General features: G+C 39.9%; 1 protein-coding gene across 3 annotated transcripts in view; it reads left to right on the top strand.

Annotated features, from left to right (window-relative positions):
- The window catches only part of LOC127576747 (serine/threonine-protein kinase 32C), a 202,016-nt gene that overhangs the window by 80,097 nt on the left and 100,677 nt on the right, over positions 1-21,242 (top strand). The window lies entirely within an intron of this gene.

Raw genomic sequence — 21,242 nt, 5'->3', positions numbered from 1 at the left:
CTGCTCTCTGTTAGAACAACACATAGCAGGGAGCCACTTGACACAAGTGGTCTGGAAACTGATCACCATATTTAAGCAGACAATGACTGGTTCCTCAACATCCATGTATGTGTATAGCAATACATGTTAGAAAGAATTTGAGATGCAGCCAGGGGCTGACCTTGCAAGTATGCAGTTCCATGGATAGCAGATATCAAAGAGTAAGTGTAACTAACTTAGACTATTTGTCGTTTCTGTTGGATGATTGTTCTGTTTTTGATGAAGTAGAGCTGTTCCAATAAATTACACCTAAACCTAAAAACCTGAGCAGAATTTAAAGATTTTTTTTCTCTTGGGGATGGGTTATGATTTTTAATAGACCCCAAAGTAAAAATCAATGAAAGAAAATCTTTGGATAAAGTGAACAATGGCATTACATCCGTGGCATATTCCATGTGGAAGATGTGGGGAAAGAAATGCTTTTTTTTAATCGATAGCATCTTTTGTAATGTCAAGGTAAATCAAGGCACTTTCAAGCCAGTGATATATTTTTAAAATGTAATCACTTTTACAATGAAGTACAGTGATTTTAGTCACAGTAAAGAGATGAGCTCTGAAACTTAAATAAATATTTCTGTTAAATTTCATTCAAGTTCAGGTACCAGTTTTGGATAGCTGGGTCTCGTGTCACATTTGTGTGAATGTTATGCATATTCTGTCTGCCACGTTAACTCTTACTGAGGCTTGAAGTTGTCTATTTACATAGTGTTAGAATCAAAATATTGGTATTGTTTTATTATTATCACTTGTACCGAGGTACAATGAAAAGCTTGTCTTACAAACCGATAGTACAGGTCAACTCATTACACAGTGCAGTTACATTGAGTTAGTACGAAGTGCGTTGATGTAGTACAGGTAAGAACAGTAACAGTACAGAGTAAAGTGTCACAGCTACAGAGAAAGTGCAATGCAATAAGGTGCAAGGTCACAACAAGGTAGATCGTGAGGTCGTAGTCCATCTCATTTTATAAGGGAACTGTTCAATATTCTTATCACAGTGGGGTAGAAGCTGTCCTTAAGTCTGGTGGTACATGCCCTCAGGCACCTGTATCTTCTACCTGATGGAAGAGGAGAGAAGAGAGAATGTCTCGGGTGGGTGGGGTCTTTGATTATGCTGGCTGCTACACCAAGACAATGAGAGGTAAAGACAGAGTCCAAGGAGGGGAGGTTGGTGTCCGTGACGCGCTGGGCTGTGTCCACAACTCTCTGCAGCTTCTTGCAGTCCTGGGCAGAGCATTTGCTGTACCAAGCCGTAATACAGAGGGGCTTGGTTTTTCTGAATGTTAGGTCATGTGTAACAAGATAAAGCATGCCATACAGTGGAAAGATGCATTGAAAATAAAACAGTTCTTCAGTGTGCCTTCTGTTTGGTAATGTGTAATTTTTGCGCTCATCTATATTACAAACTTATTATAGCCCAGAAATTCAATTGTGAATATTTAATGTGCTGTGATTAAATTAAGGTGTAAAATCAATTCATAGAATGATAGTGCAAATACTTTGGATTACATGCTGCTTTGCTCATAATATGCGTGTACATAAAGAATGCAGGCCTGCAGCATTGGTTGAAGAAACTGCCTGGGCTGTGAATTGGGAAGCAGATTCCAGGAAACAGGCCTGCCCAAGAATTCCAAAGAGGGCAGATCATGGTTAGAAAGTCCATTAAAGGATTCACCTGTGATGCATTGATGGTCCAGGATTCAGGATAGGGTTAAGGCAGAATTCAGGTGAGATTTAGGGTTGGCCAAGAGCACTCTGATCTCCCCGGGTGTTCCCCTCTACTGTAGTGATCCCAAACTCAGCATCGTTTTCCTGCATCCATTCCCATGTTCCACACAAGTCTCTTCAAGCTGTCCCACTATATTCAGCTGTGATAGACATTGTGCAGGTCACAGGTGGTTAATGCATGTAGTTGTGTGAAAGACCTATGTACTCTACTCTTTGCATGCATGAGAAGCCCCAGTGCCTTGGATTACACTGCTGTGAAACCTCCCTTGCAAAACCATTTCAGCAAGTGTTCTTCACTAAGGTTGAATTCTTATGCCCTGTGCTGCCAGCAGATGTGACTGGAGTATGTTGATGCATTAGATTTCTTAACATGATTATCCCAAAGTGCAGAAAAATATAAGATTTGATGGTTCGGTGAGTGAAAATCCTGCTTGCTTTTTGTATGATTGGATAGTTTCTCTGCCTTTTGGCTCTCTCTTGTTAGCTGCTGGTATTTTAGTCCTCTTGAGAGGTAGCTTGTGGCTGTTATTGGATGACAGCATGGTAAAGCTACTATGCCATGTGACTCGTTTAGTTGTGACCGACAGTCTCATTTGAAAATCTCCCAAAGTTGAATTAATAAGAGCATAAGAAATAGGAGCAAGAGTCGGTTACACTGCCCCTTGAGCCTGCTTCACCATTTAGTAAGATCACAGCTGATCTGATTTTGGCAACTTTGAGCATAACTTGGCCCAAATACCATGTTGCTTTGCTTATCTCTTCAGTGTCAAGTCAATAACTGGCCAGTGTGACTGCTTAATGGTTCACCACAAAAAGTAAAATATTTGTGTCAGTGCCTTGATTCATGAGAGCCTCAAAGGAACAAACAATCTGGACTGGCAGAGACTTTATGGCTGCCTTGCCCATTCTGAGGTACTTTTCTCTGATTCCTTCATAGTTGATGGTAAGAATAAATCCTCGTGCAATAGTTACTGCCTGAAAACTTGCAGAGTTCTGGAACTTTGAGGGAGATTATATTAGGATTTGTCTACCTTTTGAGGTGGGATGTTGGAAGATATAAGAGCATTACAACCATGCTTAAAACATAATGGGGATGGTTGGTGGAGATGAATTTTTCTTTCTTTACTTTAAATTGTTGCACAGTACCTGAAAGGATGGTGGAGACGAATTCAATAGTAACTTGCAAAAAGGAATTAACAACATATTTGGAAAGTGAAAATTTGGGGACATGGGGTATGAACAGCTTCTTCAAAGTAGAGGCATAGGCACAGTTGGCTTGTGCTATTAAATTTAGTTTTATAATGACATGAATCAAGCAAGCTGTTTTATGTATGTTCCCTGCATATTTAATCTGTGTACATTTGATGCATAATGCCATTTTGCATAGACCATGATGATAATGCACAATATGTTTATAAATGCTAATAGCTTTTGTTCCCTGTGTTTCAATTTGCTGAGAATATGCAGCATCCCAGGAGCTGGTAAGACTGTAACATGAACGCTGCTCAGAATCTGCTTAAGGTGCCTTGCTATCAAACATTTATTGGGGCAAGACACGTTTCCCTTCATTGGAAAATCAAGCAGTTGCATGTAGAACCCTGTCTATATTGGAAAAATATGTCAACCAGTCAGCTTCCTTCTGTTGTAAGGTGAAGAGTGAGGATGTTCATTCACCTTTCTCCGAAAGTATTGCAGACCATGATTATGTACAGGATCTGGAACTGGACAATATCAGAGTTTAGGTGAATGAATGGCAGGTAAGCACTGCATTACTTAAGTGAAACCCAACCAATCTTTTTTATCAGCAAGTAATCAACAACACTGAAGTCCCACCATTAATACCAGATATATTAACATGTTGTCTTTGAGGCCAGTACTGGTGCTGATCCATCGCCTACAGGATTCCCATCAGTCTGCTGGAATAATCACATCCATCAGCATGACTAAAGCTCAACATCACTGGAACACCTGTCACTGAATTTGATGAATGTTTCCGCCCTCTGCCTATGGATTTAATTTCGTTTCACTCCCCAAGGCCACTCATCCTCTCCCAGTCCCACAATTTTTGTCACCCAGTAGAACTGCAAGAATTGCATGGGAACTCCATCACCATCTTGGCCTTCCTGTCTTGAATGTATATTACTATTCTTTTATTGGCACTGGACCAGTATCCTTGAATATCCTCTTGGCACCATTGTAGGAACACCAAAAGCAAAAAACTTGCATTGTTCCCAAAGATGCAGCATCATTTTCTTAAGGTAAACTCAGAATTAACACTAAATGAAAATGTGATTGAAGTATTAAACAGTTAAAATCTATTTACATTGTGCAGTAGATTAGTGGAAGTATACCAATATTACAGTCAAATAATTGTCACAGAGTCAGAGAGATACAGCATAGAAATAGATTCTGCGGCCCACCAAATCCACGTGGCTATCAACCACCCATTTACACTAATCCTACATTAATCCCAGATTTTTTTATTCTCCCCACATTCTCCTTAACTGCCCCCAGATTCTACCACTCATTTACATGCTAGGGACAATTTACGGTGGCAAATCAACCCACTAACCTGTACGTCTTTGTGATGTGGGAAGAAACCAGAGCACCCGGAGGAAACCCATACTGTTACAGGGAGAATGTGAAAACTCCACACAGGCAGCACCTGAGGACAGGATTGAACCCAGCCCTCTGGCACTGCGGGACAGCAGCTCTATTAGCTGCACCACTGTGCCACCCTATTCTGAAGACTGGTGCTTTCAGAAATGGAATGAGCGACAACATTATGGGGGAAAAATATCTTGTGCCTGAAGTTCTGTGGTTCTAACTCCATCCTCAGTATTCAGGGTAGAATTATAATAATCAGAACTGGCACTTATGATACACAAGATGTCTATTCAGAGGAATCGCTTAAACAGCATTTCAGTTTTTTCAATATGACTGATTAAATGATTTATGGAATACTTTTATCTTTTCGTACTTCATTATTATTCATCTTACTGAGAACGTTACATGTAGGCAGCAACCTGCAATGAATTTCATGTAGCAATCTATGTTAGTCTTCAATTGCTTGCCAAAGTTAAATATTATTGTTCTAATTGAGACGGTGATGGATTTGTGCTTACTGCCATTGAAGCTAAGACACTCAATTACATTATTATTCATAACAAATCATTAATTTAAATATCTCCTGCAAAAATGCACATAAACCATTTCTGTTAGCTCCATGAAAGATATAAGACTTAATAAAGATAGGAAAAATGTCTGTATTTCACGTAGCTAATGATAGTGTGCACAGTAAGATGTACATCCACATTCAATCAGTGAAAATAATGAGGTACATTCAACTGTGGTATAATCTTTCATTGATTTCAAAATGTGCATCTGCAATAGATAGCTAGTGCAGTAATTCTCAGTGGTTTGCGAAAGTGTGAACTACTGTCTGTTATAGCAACAAGTTTCTACTTTGTTTTATAATGGAAAGTAATCAAATTTCTACTTGTCCAATTGAAAATATATTGAGACGGATCACATTGGGTGCAGCCTGTACTTTGTACTTATCTTTCATGGAATGAATACTGTATTACCTTTGGTAACTCTGCCGCACCCACATCTTGCTGGTGTGGCAAGAGCTAGGGCATTCCTTGAACAGCAAGTGCCGTCAGCAGGGCTTTACCATTGTTTCTAAATGATAAAAGATGTTCAAAAACACTGTTGAAAGTAATTTAAATTTAAAACAAAATCGAGAATAATAAAAACTAAAACCATTATTAAGCATGTGTATTATTTAAAGCAATATAAATTAAAGCTATTGAGAAAAACCCACTTGCCCTCAGTTATCCTTCCTGTGACTGCCAGTGACTTGTTGAGATGTATGGAACTGCATTAGGTGTGTATATTTCAGCCCCTCAGCTCAGTGTATTGCAGAACCGGCACTAGACTCAGTGCCAAGTCCAATGGCAGAGCGGGAGATCAGAAATGTTGCCGTCTGACCCTCAGCATGTTCTGAGCTTTTGTGTTGCAGTTTGCATGCTCGGAACTTTGAAACACTTTGATAGGTGCACTGCAGCTAGCCAGTGCTTCGCTGTGGGACCACTTGCTCGCCATCAGCATGAACTGGCTCATTACAAAAAATCTTAATAATAAATAATCATTCCTCTGAGTAGTTTCATGAAGAAGAAAACAAAAGCTTTCATCAAAATGAATTAGCTGCTGAAAATGATCCCAGTACTATTTCCAGTTACTAACACGCATGTAATTTCTCTCCAAGGTCACTTGAAGTTCAAAGGTAGGCGTGAAGGAAAATAATGCTTCAAAGTGCTTTCTCTGGAATGATGATTCCAAGATCATTTTTTTCTAAGAATCTTTGAAATATGAAACAGTTCATGGGCATTATGTTAAAGTACATGTATTTAGCAACAGAGGGGCAGCAACAAAGTGATTGTTTTGTCTATAGCGTCCTCCTTTTTCTAAATCCAATTCTAATTTACATTTCCATGCTTTATAAAGGAAAGTAATATTCTTAGCCATTTGGAATCTTGCCATGAACTTGTATAAAATTTTAAAAAAAAGGAACGTTCCGGAACATTGGTGAGACAATAATTCTTGGGAGAATCTTCAATTTTAAAGAGATGTAGAAAAAACATGATCACCTTTCCTTTCAAGTGACAGTAGGATCGAAGATAGAATGTGCAAGTAGAGACTAAGAAATAGGGTGCAATTCTAAATTCTGGGTCTGTGACTGATTTGCATTGCATTTTCTTGAAATTTATGTACATCCCATTATTGAAATGGGAAGTAACAGAACTGCAGTGAATACAAGTGCAATTCCTGGCATTTCTTGTCAAAACTGTGTTGTGCCCAAGTTCAACCATATAAAATATAGAGTGGCAGTAATGATCAAAGACTTCTAGGAGGACGATATGTTATAAGTTAAAGAAGACTGGCTGAATTTATCCCATGACCATTTTTAAGAAGTAAACATTTAACATTGGATTCCTGAGAACTAGGTTTTTATTTGGCGTCTTTTAACTTTGGTTCCTGGGAACAATGTTTTTGCTTGCTCCCATTCAAAAATGGAATATGTGGATTTGTTTGGGTACAAAAATGGAACAACTTGTATGTTACTCAGCTATGCAGATCTACTCAGGAATATTGGAGGTAAAGTGGCATTTGCAAGCTCCATTTCACCGGACAAGCATTGATCATATATGCCGCTTGCTGCAACTTGACCTGTAGATATTTTCAGTTACAGGGAAAGTTTAGCCAGTGGTAGCCAAGGTCAGCATAAATTGCAATTTTATACCACCTTTAGGCTCTTTCCAAAGTATCACCAGTGACATCAGCAGTCGAGCTGCATTGTGCTGGTGCATCAACTGATCACTGAACTATTGCACACTGCAGAATCTTGGAAATTTACAGTCATTTGGCTAATCTTGTCTATGCCAGTTGGAAAAAAGTTATCTGGCTGATCCCACATTCCAGTTCTTGATCTATATCTATATCCATGTGCATATCCAAAGAGGTTAAAAATGCAATAAGGATATCTATTTCTGGTAGTGAGTTCCAGACACTCACTAAACTCTAGTGAAAAAACATCACCCTCGATCCCCTTGCATTTCTCTAATAATTACATCTATGCCACCACTTGTTGGCCTCTCTATTTAATGAAATGGGTCTTTTTACTTAGCACCTTGCAATTTTAATTATTTCACATAATTGAATATCTCATCTATTTAAGAGAACAGAATGCCATCTGCTTCAATCTTCTCTCTTAGCTAAAGTTCTCCAGTCTTGGCAACAGTAAAGAAATGTCAGCATGGAGTTGTTAAAATACTCAATAGGTCGGGCAGCATTTGTGGACAATGAAATGGAGTTAATTATTCATGTAGAAGATCTTTCAATAGAACCAGAGAAGATTAGAAAATAAGCATGTTTTAACTTGCAGAGAAGAGGAAAGGATGGAAAGAACAAAGCAAATGTCTGTGACAAGGTGGAGAAAAAGAGACACTTCATGTAGATGGTGGTGGTACCAGCTGAGATAGGGTGGTGGAGACTGTTTGGTTTGAGGATGAAGTGTAAGTAAAGGAGGATTAACAAGGACGGAGGAGAGAGAATAAAAGCAAAGGACAGCACAGTGGTGCAACTACTAGAGCCGCTGTCTCACAGCACCAGAGTCCTGGGTTTAATTCTACCCTTGACTCCTGACTTTCTGTATGAGCCTTCCATGAGGAACCTTATCAAACGCCTCACTAAAATCCATGTACACCACATCCACTGCTCTACCTTCATCAATATGCCTTGTCACATCCTCAAAGAATTCAGTCAGGCTTGTGACGCACGACCTGCCCCTCGTAAAGCTATGCTGACTGTCCCTCATCAGCCTATGCTTCTCTAAATGCCCATAAATCCTGTCTCTAAGAATCTTCTCCAGTAATTTGCCCACCACTGAAGTAAGACTCACTGGTCTATAATTCCCATGGTTATCCCTAGTCCCTTTCTTAATCAAAGGAACAACATTTGCCACCCTCCAATCATCAGGCACTACTCCTGTAGCCAGTGAGGATGCAAAGATCATCGCCAAAGGTGCAAAAATCTCTTCCCTCGCTTCCCATAGTAACCTTGGATATATCCCGTCCAGCCCTAGTGACTTATCTATCCTAATGTTTTTCCGTAAGTTCCAGCACGTCCTCTTTCCTCATGTTGACATGCCCTAGCGTATTAGTCTGTTGTTCGCCATCCTCACAAACATCAAGGTCTCTCTCACTGGTGAATACTGAAGCAAAGTATTCATTAAGGACCTCCCCTACCTCTTCCAACTCCAGACACATGTTTCCTCTTTTATCCCTGATCAGTCCTATCCTTGCTCTAGTCATCTTCCTATTCTTCACATATGTGTAGAATGTCTTGGGGTTTTCCTTAATCCTTCTCGCCAAGATATTCTACGTCTCTTGTCAACCACGGTTCCTTCACTCTGCCATCCTTACCCTGCCTCAAGGGGACAAACCTATCTAGAAGTCCATGCAAGTATTCCCTAAACGACCTCCACATTTCCGCTGTGCACTTTCCCCAGAAAATCTGTTCCTAATTTATATTCTCAAGTTCCTGCCTAATAGCATCATATTTCCCCCTCCCCCAATTAAATACTTTCCCATATCGTCTGCTCCAATCCCTCTCAAAGGCTATGGTAAAGGTCAAGGAGTTATGGTCACTATCTCCAAGATGCTCTCCCACTGAGAGATTCGAAACCTGCTCAGGCTCATTGCCTAGTACCAGGTTCAGAATGGCCTCTCCTCTAGTTGGCCTGTCCACATACTGTGTCAGGAATCCTTCCTGGATACACCTAACAAACTCTGCCCCATCTATCCACTTTACACCAAGGAGGTGCCATCCTCCCACAACCCATAGACATGAGGGTTGGTAGGTTACTTGGTCACTGTAAATTACTGCTAGTGTGTAGGTGAGTGGTAGAATCTAGAGGGAGTTGATGACAATGTGGGGAGAATTAATAAAAAAGGGGGGGATTAATGTAGGATTAGTCTAAATGGGTGGTTGATGGTCACTGCACATTCAATGGACCGAAGGGCCTTTTTCTGTGCTGAATCTTCCTAGGATTGACAACGTTGGAACTGTGAGACGCAGATCACTAATAAATAGTGATACTGGAAATAGCTAGTTAGGCAGCACCTGTGGAAAGAGAAACAGAATCACACTTGAAAAGCAATTCAGCAGTCCTTCAATCTTCCAGCACTGCATCTGTAGCAAGAGAGGACTAAAAAATATTGGTCAGCCCTAAATTACCTGTTTGTCTTAATGGATACATTCCATCTTGCCTTGCCAGTTTGTCCACTTTGAAAGGTATCATTCAGTGTTCCACATACCTTTAATTCCTCTTTTATTGGAGACAGTAGAAAGTCTTCATTAAGATCCATACCCTTCATCTTCTGTCTCCACACATTTTGGTCTCTATTTCAGTAATGTTGAGTGAGGGATGAATATTGGCCAGGACACTGGAGATAACTCCCTTCTATTCTTGACAATAGTACCATGGAATCTCTTACATCTACTTGTGTGAGCATATGCAGCCTTAATTGTAACATCTCATCTGAAAGATGGTATCTGTGACAGCTCAGCACTTGACTATCAGCCTAGATTTGAATGTACTCAGGGTTCTGGAGCAGGACTTGAACCCATATCCTTGTGAATTATACCAAATGAGCCACAAATGACTTGTATCTTGACTTCATGTTGCCTACCGTGCAATTTTAGGCTAACTAATTAAGAATTCTAAGGTGCCCTTATTCCAAGTGTTGTATATTTAAAATATACATTTATTTTCTTGCCGCCTCCTGCAGACCAGAAAAAAGTGACATTCTGTTAAAGTTTAATGAGCTTCACTTCATACAGAATACTGCATCATTATGGCAAGTTGAAAACCAAGAAACGAAAATTTTACTGCAGTGCTCTGGTGGCTTCAGCTGCAAACTTCCAATAATAACACACACGATGGCCTACTTGCATCTAAAGTGATGAGTGGCTTGACTTGGTTGCCTGAAGTTTTCCCTTTTACTGAATAAAAGAATTGCATTCAGGATCAAACATAATATTGGATATTTTGTGTCTGTTGGAACATAAATTAAACAAAACTACAATTGGTTTCTAACTGATACTGATGCAATTTAAAATCTGGAAATATTAAAAAAGCAGATCTGTTAATTTGCAGAGTTGAACCTCCCTTTTTTTTCTCTCCAGACAACCATACTTTCATTATATTGAAAGAGGACAGGTTCTTTGTGTATTTTAAGGTATTATTATTGTTATTTGAGTCTGAGCTTGAGCTTTAATTTTGGTATGACACAGTTTGTATTTTTGCTTGGGTTGACCACTGTGAAACATTAAGGACAGACTTTATTGTAAACCACAGTGTTTAAGTCTTGAATTTTTTCATTTTCTCTTTTTTAATGGTGTTTCTGAAGGTTGGTTTTTTAGCAGTGCATTTGCCATTTACAGCCCAATTAACTAAAACAAATTGTTCTGAACCAGATGCACACTAAAATCTTTCTGAGGGATCCATGGACAAACACATTAGTTCTTGTGTTAAGATACCATTTCTAGTGTTTTTACAGTACTTCAGTTTAGCTGAAATTATTTAAGATTTGATTCCATCTTTTGACTGACTAGTGTTGAACTATATTACCTCTTCAGTCCTTAAAACAATCCTTTGATGATTATACTATACATAATCATGTTGCTAAAAGGTAAGATGCATTAAAATTGTTTTCCATTGTACTATATATACTTATTCAAACTGTTTCACTGCATGTTGTTTTATAGTCCATTAAGTTATGTTATACTACTGTGCTAAATAATGCAGTCAGTCAAGGACAAAAGTCTGTGAAGAAAGTGAAATACTACAAGTTTGCAGCCTGACCCAGTTTCACAGGCTGCCTGAGGGTAGATGTGATGGGTTGGCTTTAATGCTTAGTCCTGTTGTTCTGAAAGAATGTGATCACTAGGTAGGTCAATTGTGTGCTAAATAAAAATCAGAAGTTTTCTGTGAAGCAATGCAAGATACCAAAGAAAATCAATTTCTGACTTTGCTATAGCTATGTCTACTTCAATTCTGGCTGCTGTCTGTAAGGACTTTGTATGTTCTCCCTGAGTCTGTGTGGGTTTCCTCCGACGCTCTGGTTTCCTTCCACATTCCAAAGACGTATGGGTTAGGGGTTGTGGACATGCTATGTTGGCGCCAGAAGCGTGGTGACGCTTGTGTGCTGCCCCCCAGAACATTCTGTGCAAAAAGATGCATTTCACTGTGTTTCGATGTACATGTGACTAATAAAGATATCTTGTATATCTGAATTTCTTATCTACATCACCAATTTTGTTTGGGTCACCAATACCTTCCCAAGTTTTCTTGGCCTTTTCTACCTGAATTATCTCTGCCAAGTACTAAACTGATTTAAAAGATTTTCCCAGGGGTCCATGCACTTCATTTTGTTGTTGAGGAAAATCTGTACTCCCACCAGTCTTGTTAATCTTTGTCTCTGCATTTTCCTGGTGGCATCGGAAAATATGGCAAGGGCAGAGTCACAGAAAGCTGATCATTACATTTGCATGGCACAACTGTAACCCACTACATATCAGGACAAGTCACAATTGCTGCCTGTGGACACAGACCTGCTCCTTGGTGGTCATTTCTTGCCAATGGTGCTTTGTGATGGAACTGGAGGGCTTCCTGGCCCTCTGGATTTGGAGGATGACTCCAGCATCTGCAGAATTTCTTGTGTCTCCTTTCCTGGCCACCTTTTCTCTTAAGATATTCAGAGCAACAGCTGAAAATCTGGCTGTCTGCTCCTGATCATGCTCAATAGGTGAACAGAAATGGACCTCTAGCAGTGATTGGAAAGCAATAAGCACCTCCCCTTTAAGGAGGCTTCAATCATCACCAGCTGATGGTAGTTGGTCTCAAAGATTACACCCTGCAACATGCTCTAATATGCTAAGCAGCTCCATTCATTATAACGAGGTGCACACATGACTTCCAGATGAGCCTGATGTGAGGATTTGCACATCATGATTCTAGTGCATTTTTCCAACTGGATCCATTTTTTTCTTTTTGTGCAGTGATTTGGAGCTTATGACCCTATTGCAGACAAGTTCCCTTCAAATTTTTGTTTCACTTTTGGTGTATTTAAGTCGAGTTTTTTGCTTTCCTCCAGGAGGCTATGTTAGCCTAATTAAAGTTCTGCTGAAATGTATTCTACACTATTATAGTTGTGGTGAAAAGTAATGTCACTTAATCTCTTCTGCATTTGTATTTAAATGAAACATCTAATTCTGATTAGGTTTACATAGATACAAATGAGAAGTGTTAGACAACATCATTGAGTAAATTTCTCATTCATATGCTAATTGAAGTGAAAGTATCAGTGCGTTTTACATAGTTCTGTTGACATCTGTAGCACAAAGAACCTTACTATTCATTGCTTTTGTTATATTTGACAAACTTGATAATGGTCCAATTTACACTGTAAGAGACTTTAGCATAATAATATACCAACCTGTCAGAAATCTAATGGGTCAACTACATGAATTCCATTAAATACAAAACACAATATATTACCAGTATTTCTTTTTGTCTTTCCTTCAGTTTTTCAAAGCAATCTTTTAAGCATATTCATTCGGTGTCATTTTATTACTATTTCGATGGCTTTTCCAACTTGTGTGTGTTTTCATTTTATTTTCACCTTTTTTAACTGAACTCAGTTTTATGATTTTAAAATGATTAGTGCTAGGTATTACACCGAAAAGCTTAAATATGAAAGTATTCCAACTTTAGCACGGGATCATCCTTTGCCATTTACTTTAAGAGCTTCAACTTTAATCAGTTTCAGTTGGCCGGGAGATACAATAAAGATAATTGTTAACTTGATTATAATTGGAATAGCAGTGGAAGGAAGAACAAAAGTCTTTGATGGCAGCAGCTTGTACTGTTCACCCAGGAATATTTCTCGTGGTTGTCTGGAGCCGTGCTTAAATAAAAAGGCGGATAAATGAGAGAAAAGGACATGAGGAAGGATGGCCAACCGTTGCTTAAGGTGGTGACTTTGGAGGGGAAAATGGGAGGGTTGCGATAAGATGGAAGAGTGCATAGATAATTACACTTGGCAAAAGTGTGGTTTCGCATAACAAAAAGGTCATAGATGGAGGTGAAATGCTGGGAAGGGCAGAGAGATTTTGCCTGGTGATTCCATCAACAAAGATCCCCAACATCTGGGCCATGCCATCTTTTTGCAGTCTCACACCACCAGGTTCAAGAACAGCTACTTCCCTTCAACCATTCAGTTCCTGAACCAACCCACAAAACCCTAATCGCTACAGTTTAGCAACGCTATGACCACTTTGATTCCTTTGCACTAAAATGAATATTTTTATTGTTCCAATTGTGTTCTCTCTTGTAAAAAAAATTGTCTCATTTAAGTTTAATTTGTTTTTCTTGTGAATGCTGCTTATTTGATGCTACATGCCTGTGATGCTGCTGCAAGTAAGTTTTTCATTGCACCTGTGCGTACATGTACTTGTGCATATGTCAATAAACTCGACTCAACTTTGGACCCAGAAATGATGGCTTTCCTCTTTCTAATGTAAATTAAGGGTCATCAAGCAGCCTCACAAGCTGGATATTGAAGTCTGAGGAGGTGCTGGAGGGAGAGAGCTGGATGTCACCAATAAATGTGTGGAGAACAATGAGCATGGCTGTGGGTGATGACATAAAGTAACCAAGAAGGTGGTAAAAATAAATCTTTGAGGAATTTGCAAAGGATGATACATTGGAAGTAGGTCATTGCTGGAGATGGTCTTGATATAATGTGGTAGGCAGAACTGGAATCAAGTAAGAACAGTCCAGCTGACCTGGATTAACAAAAAAGTCATTGGAGGAGGGTGACTGGCTGCTTGGTGGTTGTTGTGTGAAATAGTTCTTAACTGTCTTAAGGATCAAGGACTCTGAACACGAGCTTTGTAGACCAAAACTAGCTTAATCACAAAGGCAAACGCGGGACAGAATGGATGGGAACAGACACACGCTCACTCATGCACAGGATACCACGAACACGAGAGGGGATCGCAACTAGTTTAGGACACACACACACACACACACACACACACACACACACACACACACACACACACACACACACACACACACACACACACAGTAACAATGTACAACTTCAGGATATAACACTTCAATGCCCATCCCACATTAACATTGGCCCTTAACGCTCCCTGAGTCTGAGTGAAACGCTCCCTGACCATGTGGTGATGCACTCTTACCAATGATCTCTGCAGCGTTGTCTCACTACTCCTGGGGTCGTCAAAAGAGGAAGGGCTAGTGGATGCAGCCATTTTTATGGTGCTAGGAAGCTGGGTGGAGCCTCACTGTTGTGATTTAAACGAGCCAATGGTGTGGGAGTCAAAGACAAAGGTTCCTGCCACAGCCAATGGTCAGGCAGGTTCAGAGACAAAGGGTACTGGTCAGGCAAGTTCAGAGTGGTCAAGCAAGTTCAGAGGCAAAAGGTACTCTCACACCTGAGGGGTGGGTGGAGCCGCACCTTGATTGACAGTCGTATCACTTCCGATCAGAGGAGTAATGCTGTCCGCCAGTCAGCGGGGGTCATTGTTGTTACTGTCACGTGATAGCCATGTGGATTTCTCACAAGGTTGGTGAAGGTGGGGATAATGCATGATCAAACAGAATATGAATTGCAGCATTGGTTAGTGTTGTTTGGTTTGTAGTAGTGGCTTAAATTTTATCAGAGGGTGTGAAACATGAAGTTGCCTGAAATGTTTGAAAACAAAGCGATAGAAGCAGAATTAAGCCACAAAGCACTTTGAATTTGCTCTACTGTTAGATAAGATTTGGGCAATTCTGTAACTCTAGTCACTGATCCCCATATCATGCTTGGTGACCCAAAATCCATCAATCTCATCTCTCAATATAGTAAACCTACAATAATTTGTTATCTCAGTGTTTGGAATTCCTGACTGAAGTCTGGTTCATTGGATTATGTTTCCCACATTCCCTTTAAGTTCACCTGGTTCATTGGAAAAATGTATTATACAGGTGAATAACACCCAAAATAAACAAATTAAAAATGTGTTTATATATTCCTAATAGAAATAACATCAGTAGTGTGAAAATTTGCCAGTCGGACACCACCAAATTCCTGAGTGTGCCAGATCATTGGAGTGTTACTGTATACTCAATGACTGAGCATCCTCTGCCCTTTGATTTAGAGAATTCCAAAGACTTACGACAGTCTTTCTGAAGAACTGCTCTTAGTTCTAAATAGCCAGCTCCTTATCTTGTGACTGTGCCCCCTGGTTCTGAACCCTCCGGCTAGAGGAAACATCTCTCAAGTCCCTTTGGTGTTATCACACGAGAGAAGAGGTGGTGATTTAGAAATGGAGGAGACCAACATCTCCTTGTATCAAATTCTCACAATTTGACTTCATACTCGAAACTAAATGTTTCTAAACTTGGATTCTGTCTGCTACCAGGGACCAGACAACTAAATCTTGGGTTTTATCTGGGGAATGTACTCTTTCTGTGTTTAAAAAAAATAATTTACTTTGTTTCCTTGTATCTCCAGTAAGGAAAGGTTATTCAATTTCACCCATCACATTAAACGTCTTTAATTTCTTCGGCATTCCCTCAGGTCGAGAATGACTTGCTTCATTCCGGTTCTGTAGGTTCTGAGGTTGCTGATGAGGCCAGTGTGGTACCTTGCAGCACTGCTACAGATGGGGTAGGAGGTGCTCAATAGGGCAGGCAGAGGGTACTTTAGGAGGCGAGGCACTCCACGTGCTTTTTATGCAGGACTTGTGTGTGCTTCTGTCAAGGCTCTCGATGTCATCCTCCACTTCTCCACTTGGAGTAGTAGTTGGCCAGGAGTTCCATTGAGCTGCTGGGGATGTTACTCTTTTCCAATGAGGCTTTGAGAAAGTCCTTGAATCTTTTCTTCTTCCATCTGATAATCTCGTGTCCTGTGAAGCTATTCTGAGCTGCATCATAATAAGACAGTGGCAAAGGAAAGAGTGGATCCAGTGGTAGAAAAGAAATTGCAGATCCTGGCACATTTGGGAAAGCTAGGCCCAGACCTGTGGGAGACAAAGAGAAAAAGCCAGAAGGCACTGACACATGGCAGAGATGGTAGAGCCATAGGGAGAAATGGCGAATTGAATGTGCATACCTGAAATCCTGGCTGAGTCTGAACAGAGACGCTGAGATTAGTTTGCTTATCCTGCTGATTGATTTTGAAAACTTTGTGGAGATGGTGTTGGGGCATCTCTCCAAGGCTTTGATATGCTGCTGTATGTAGTCCATGTCTCGGAGGCACACAGGAGGTGGGATTCACTCCTGTCCTCTGGGATCATGAGGCAGGTGAGATCTTGATCTTCAGACACACTTTTCTTCAGATGCTCAAAGGCTGTGCTTGCCACACTAAAAATGATGATGAATTTCATCAACGTCTACCTTCATTGAAAAGTGGCTCTTGAGACATGGGAAGCAGCCCACGTTTTTACAATGTCTCATTTTGTATCCATGTTGGAGGGCAGCTGGGGGTGGTTGGGTAGGGAACGTTTCGAGAGCAAGTTATGGATGTTAAGTGTAATATTCATCCTTTCCTGTGCTTCAGTGAAAGAGCTAATCGTGACTTGGAACTTGACCTTCCAATGTGCTCATACACAACTGTTGTCTGTGTACTGCAGCTCAATAACTGATGTTAGTTCTGGAATGATATCTTGGCTCATACCAGAAGGAATAACAACAGAGTGATTGTTTTAAATGTTTCTGAATGATTTACATTATCCCTATTCTCAGACAATAGTGTCCTGAGAACTTTCTGTTGTCTACGTAGCAATTTGAACAATGGGCTAATCTGTTGAATCTGATGTGTGCTTTGTAGAGTGCAAGACTGTATTTTATTTGAAGATTGGAAGGAGCAGGATCATCTGTGGATCTCATCTTCTCTGCCAGTTCCCCATAGTCTTTGATTCTCTGATCTTTCACAATTTTGTCTCCTTCCACTTTAAATACGACTAATGATCTAGTCTACTCAACCATCCGGAGTGGAGAATTTCAGAGATTCACCACTCTGTGAGAAGAAATTTATATGCAACTTAGTTTCAAGCAATTGACCCATAAACTTCTGATTGTGTCCTCTCATTCGAGATTCTCCTGCTAGTAGAAACACCTTGACATCTACCCTGTCAGGAGCCCAAAGAACCTTGTATGTTTCAGTAGGACCACCCTTTATTCTTCTAAACTCCAATAATTGTAGATCTAATTTCTTTAGCTGCTCATGACTGGACAACGCTCCCATCCCAGGAGTGACCTTAGTGAATCTCTTCCGGATGCTTCCAATCCCAGTTTATCCTTTCTTAAATAAGAGGACCAAAACTATGAATAGTATTCTAGGTTTGGCCTTGCTTGTACCCTGTACGACTGTCACAATACTTGCCTATTTATAAACTCCAACCTTCTTGCAATAAAGGCCAATGTATGTCCCAGATTTCCTAAACAGGCAGAAAGATGGAAAACTTTCACTTTAGTATTTGAGAACAGGTTTAAAAAAAATATTGCATTCCTTTTATGGTTTAATGGAAATGTAAATTTGCTTTGAACACTTGATATGGTGCAAAATGTTTTGGCAGGTTTTGAAGTGAGAATTTATAATCCATTCACTTAGGTTGATTATAATTCATTTATGAGTTTGTTTGCATGGTGGCATGGCGGAGTATCATCGAACATATAGAACAGTACAGCACAACGACAGGCCCTTCAGCCCACGATGTTGTGCCGAACTGGTTAAACTAGTAATTAAATGCCTAACTGAACTAATCCCTTCTGCCAACACATGTCCATATCCCTCCATTCTTTGCATATTCATGTGCCTACCTAAAAGCCTCTTAAATGCCTCTATTGTATTTGGCTCCACCACCAGCCCTGGCAGCGCATTCCAGGTACCCACCCACTGTCAACTGTGGAATTATTTATTATAAAATATTGCTGTTGAAATTGATTTATTAACTTCTAAATGATGGGCCATTAGGGATCCTGAAAAAGTAAAACTTGGGCAAAAAAGTAATTGTCAGGAACATCAATAATAAGGGCAGATTTTGGGAATGTTTAGCACTCCCAAAATATGTGAAAAACAAGTGCTGATCTTTCTCACCCATCTGTTTTCCCCAATTTTGTGTGTCTGTATTTTCCATCTAGCTTTACAGTTTTTACATGAAGCTGGAAAATTTGTGTGAAAGTACCAGAGACTTGAGCAATCTGATTTCTTTTTGTGGCAAAAGATGTAGGTTTGCGGTTAAACACCATCAGAATAAATCCTTGCACTCTTGGTTCATTGATGTGCCATCTGTCTTACAGGAAAGGCTGCATTTGTGAAGAATGCTGTTTATTTTTGGTTCTTTGAATAAAAATTGCAGGGACCCAGCACTGATGGATTAATTAACAGTAGATGCATGTCTCTATTCTTCATCAGTACATTCCCCCTTGCTGTTTCCACAATGATTGTTGTGCCCAGCTATCTATCCATCAGCTCCTTCTGAGTGAACTCGCACTAACAGGAGATTGGAAGAGAAAACCGAGCAGTTGTGAGAATGTTGTGGTCCTCAGTCTCTTCCCTCATGGTCCCATGACAGGCTGTGGACTCCAGTGATGTTCTGGCCTTTTGGCTCTTGTACTGCATCCATGCGCATTGGACTAAAAGGTGGAGCTCAGTCCCTTTACCATCTGTGTCCATGCTTTGATTCTACCCTACTTTTACCTGATGAAAGGAAAGCAAAGACTTGAATTTATATTCCACATTTCACATCAGTAAGTCCCAAAGCACCTTGAAGTCAACAAAGTATTTTAAGCATACCCACTGATTTAGCGTAGAAAACATAGTAAGCAATTTGGCCACAGCTCAATCCCAAAAATGATAACCTGATGATGACACTTAGTCTGCTTTAAGTGATGTTCATTGAGGGATGCATGTTGTCCTGGACGCTGGGACAATTCCTATGTTTATCCAGAGGACAACGTTGCTCTGACTCTTGTAGCAACTCAAATGTAAAGTGTCTTGATTCCCATGTATGTGGTTGATATCTGAATCCACCTAAACAAAGCAACAAAATTGAGGATGAGAATTTTAAAACTTGCATTTCAGGGCTAACTTCAGTGACTAAAGGCTTGATTTTAACCTTGCACCTCCAGGAGCACATAAATACAGTAATTAAAATCATGCAGAGACTTGCATTTTCCAACCCTGCTATCTTCCACAGGTGTTGTAATTTTAACCTGCAGGTACACAAAATATTCACCTGGGGACAGTACAACCCTGGCGCAGGTAGGCAGATTGAGCTCGTGTATCACCATATTTCCTCAGTGACAACTCTGGTGCAAGACCTGTTGTGGAGAACAACTATTGTTTTGTCAGAATTATCTGGCAGCAAGCAGATCACATACTGGAAAGGCTAATTATATTACTTATATTTGTGAGTGACGGAGAAGAAATTCCTCTCTCTAACAGTGAGATTCACCTAAAAAGGCTCACCTTCCAAAATGCAGTAATTTTTTCCATTCAAGGATGTTTGATTTACAAATTTTTACTAGGTTGCCATTGGATTTTTGAAGTACGTGTCTTTGATTTATAAGCCTATTCGCCACAATGAATAGTGGGCCAATCTCCATATGTGAGAAGCATGGAACTGAAATGCCCACAATGCATTTTGTCTAGCCTTTTTAATTTATGAAACTTTACTTAAGAAAATGTTTTCTTGCTGCACATCCTCTTTCCTCATGTCGACATGCCCTAGAGTAATAACTATTCAATGAATCTATGAACAAGTAAGTTTTTTATAAGGCAACCCTGATCATTTGAATAGAGTCAGAGACTCTCTTTTGTAAATTAAGAAATGGCTGTACCCAATTAGACTTCACATCCTTTACTTCAGTGAAGCTTGAGATGTTTGGGGTAGCAATATTTTAATTTTCATGGCTACTGGACAATGTAATTATTGGTTTCATGTTTACTTTTATAATACAGCATAATCAGATATTTTACTGTTTCTACCTGTATATTGTGAGCTTCTCAATTTTACTTTGATGCTTCTGGCTTCGACCTTGAAAATTCCTGAAATGTAGATTCATAAACATACATATATTCATTGTTCCCATATCCAATACTTCATCTGTAAGACATACAATACAGTACAACCATGAAATTACATCTGTAAGACATTATATCAATAGAAATTTTGTTTATTGGAGGTGACAAGATAAAAGGTGATTGCCTCTACATCAAGGCAATATTATTGTTGCAAAATTCATGAAAAATGATAGTAAAGCAATTGTGCCCACCTTCTATCACTGTTATTTCCTAGCAAGAAGCTTATACAATGTGGTAATCATTTTTAAATTTTAATAAATGGCAGATCCAAAGGATTGCTATTTAGCCCACATTGGTTAACAGTTGTTGAAACAGTGGGGCGGGAGTGTACATATGTTTAGCAGATGTTTAGAAGATAAAATCGCATCCTAGAAATTCACTGGTGCCCTTAAAAGTGGACAGAAAGGTGGTTGAGCAGCATGCCTAGGATAGTTTCAGTTTTGCACCTGCCACGGCAAACTTCAGTAGCACCTGAATTACTGATTGGTACAGAGCCAGTGGTTTCACGGAGGGGGTGGGAAGAACTGGCCAACAGGAGGCCCTTTTGGAGCCTGGGTTTGGAGGTCAGGGGCCAGCTGGGGTGTGGGGTATTTAGCAATGTTGGGGCTGGCAAGGGTTGTAGGATGCCTAAGGAGTTCAGGTGTTTTTATTTTAAGTAAGTGGAATGTCACAGTGGGATGTTGACTGGTGCTTGTTCCAGGAAGTCCCATTTAAGCAGGAGCACTGCTGCAAAGGAAGCAGCAA

The sequence above is a fragment of the Pristis pectinata genome, chromosome 12 (genome assembly GCF_009764475.1).
Source record: "Pristis pectinata isolate sPriPec2 chromosome 12, sPriPec2.1.pri, whole genome shotgun sequence".
Taxonomy (NCBI): domain Eukaryota; kingdom Metazoa; phylum Chordata; class Chondrichthyes; order Rhinopristiformes; family Pristidae; genus Pristis; species Pristis pectinata.
The sequence above is the reverse complement of the archived record's forward strand: the minus strand, read 5'-3'. Positions and strand labels throughout refer to the sequence as shown.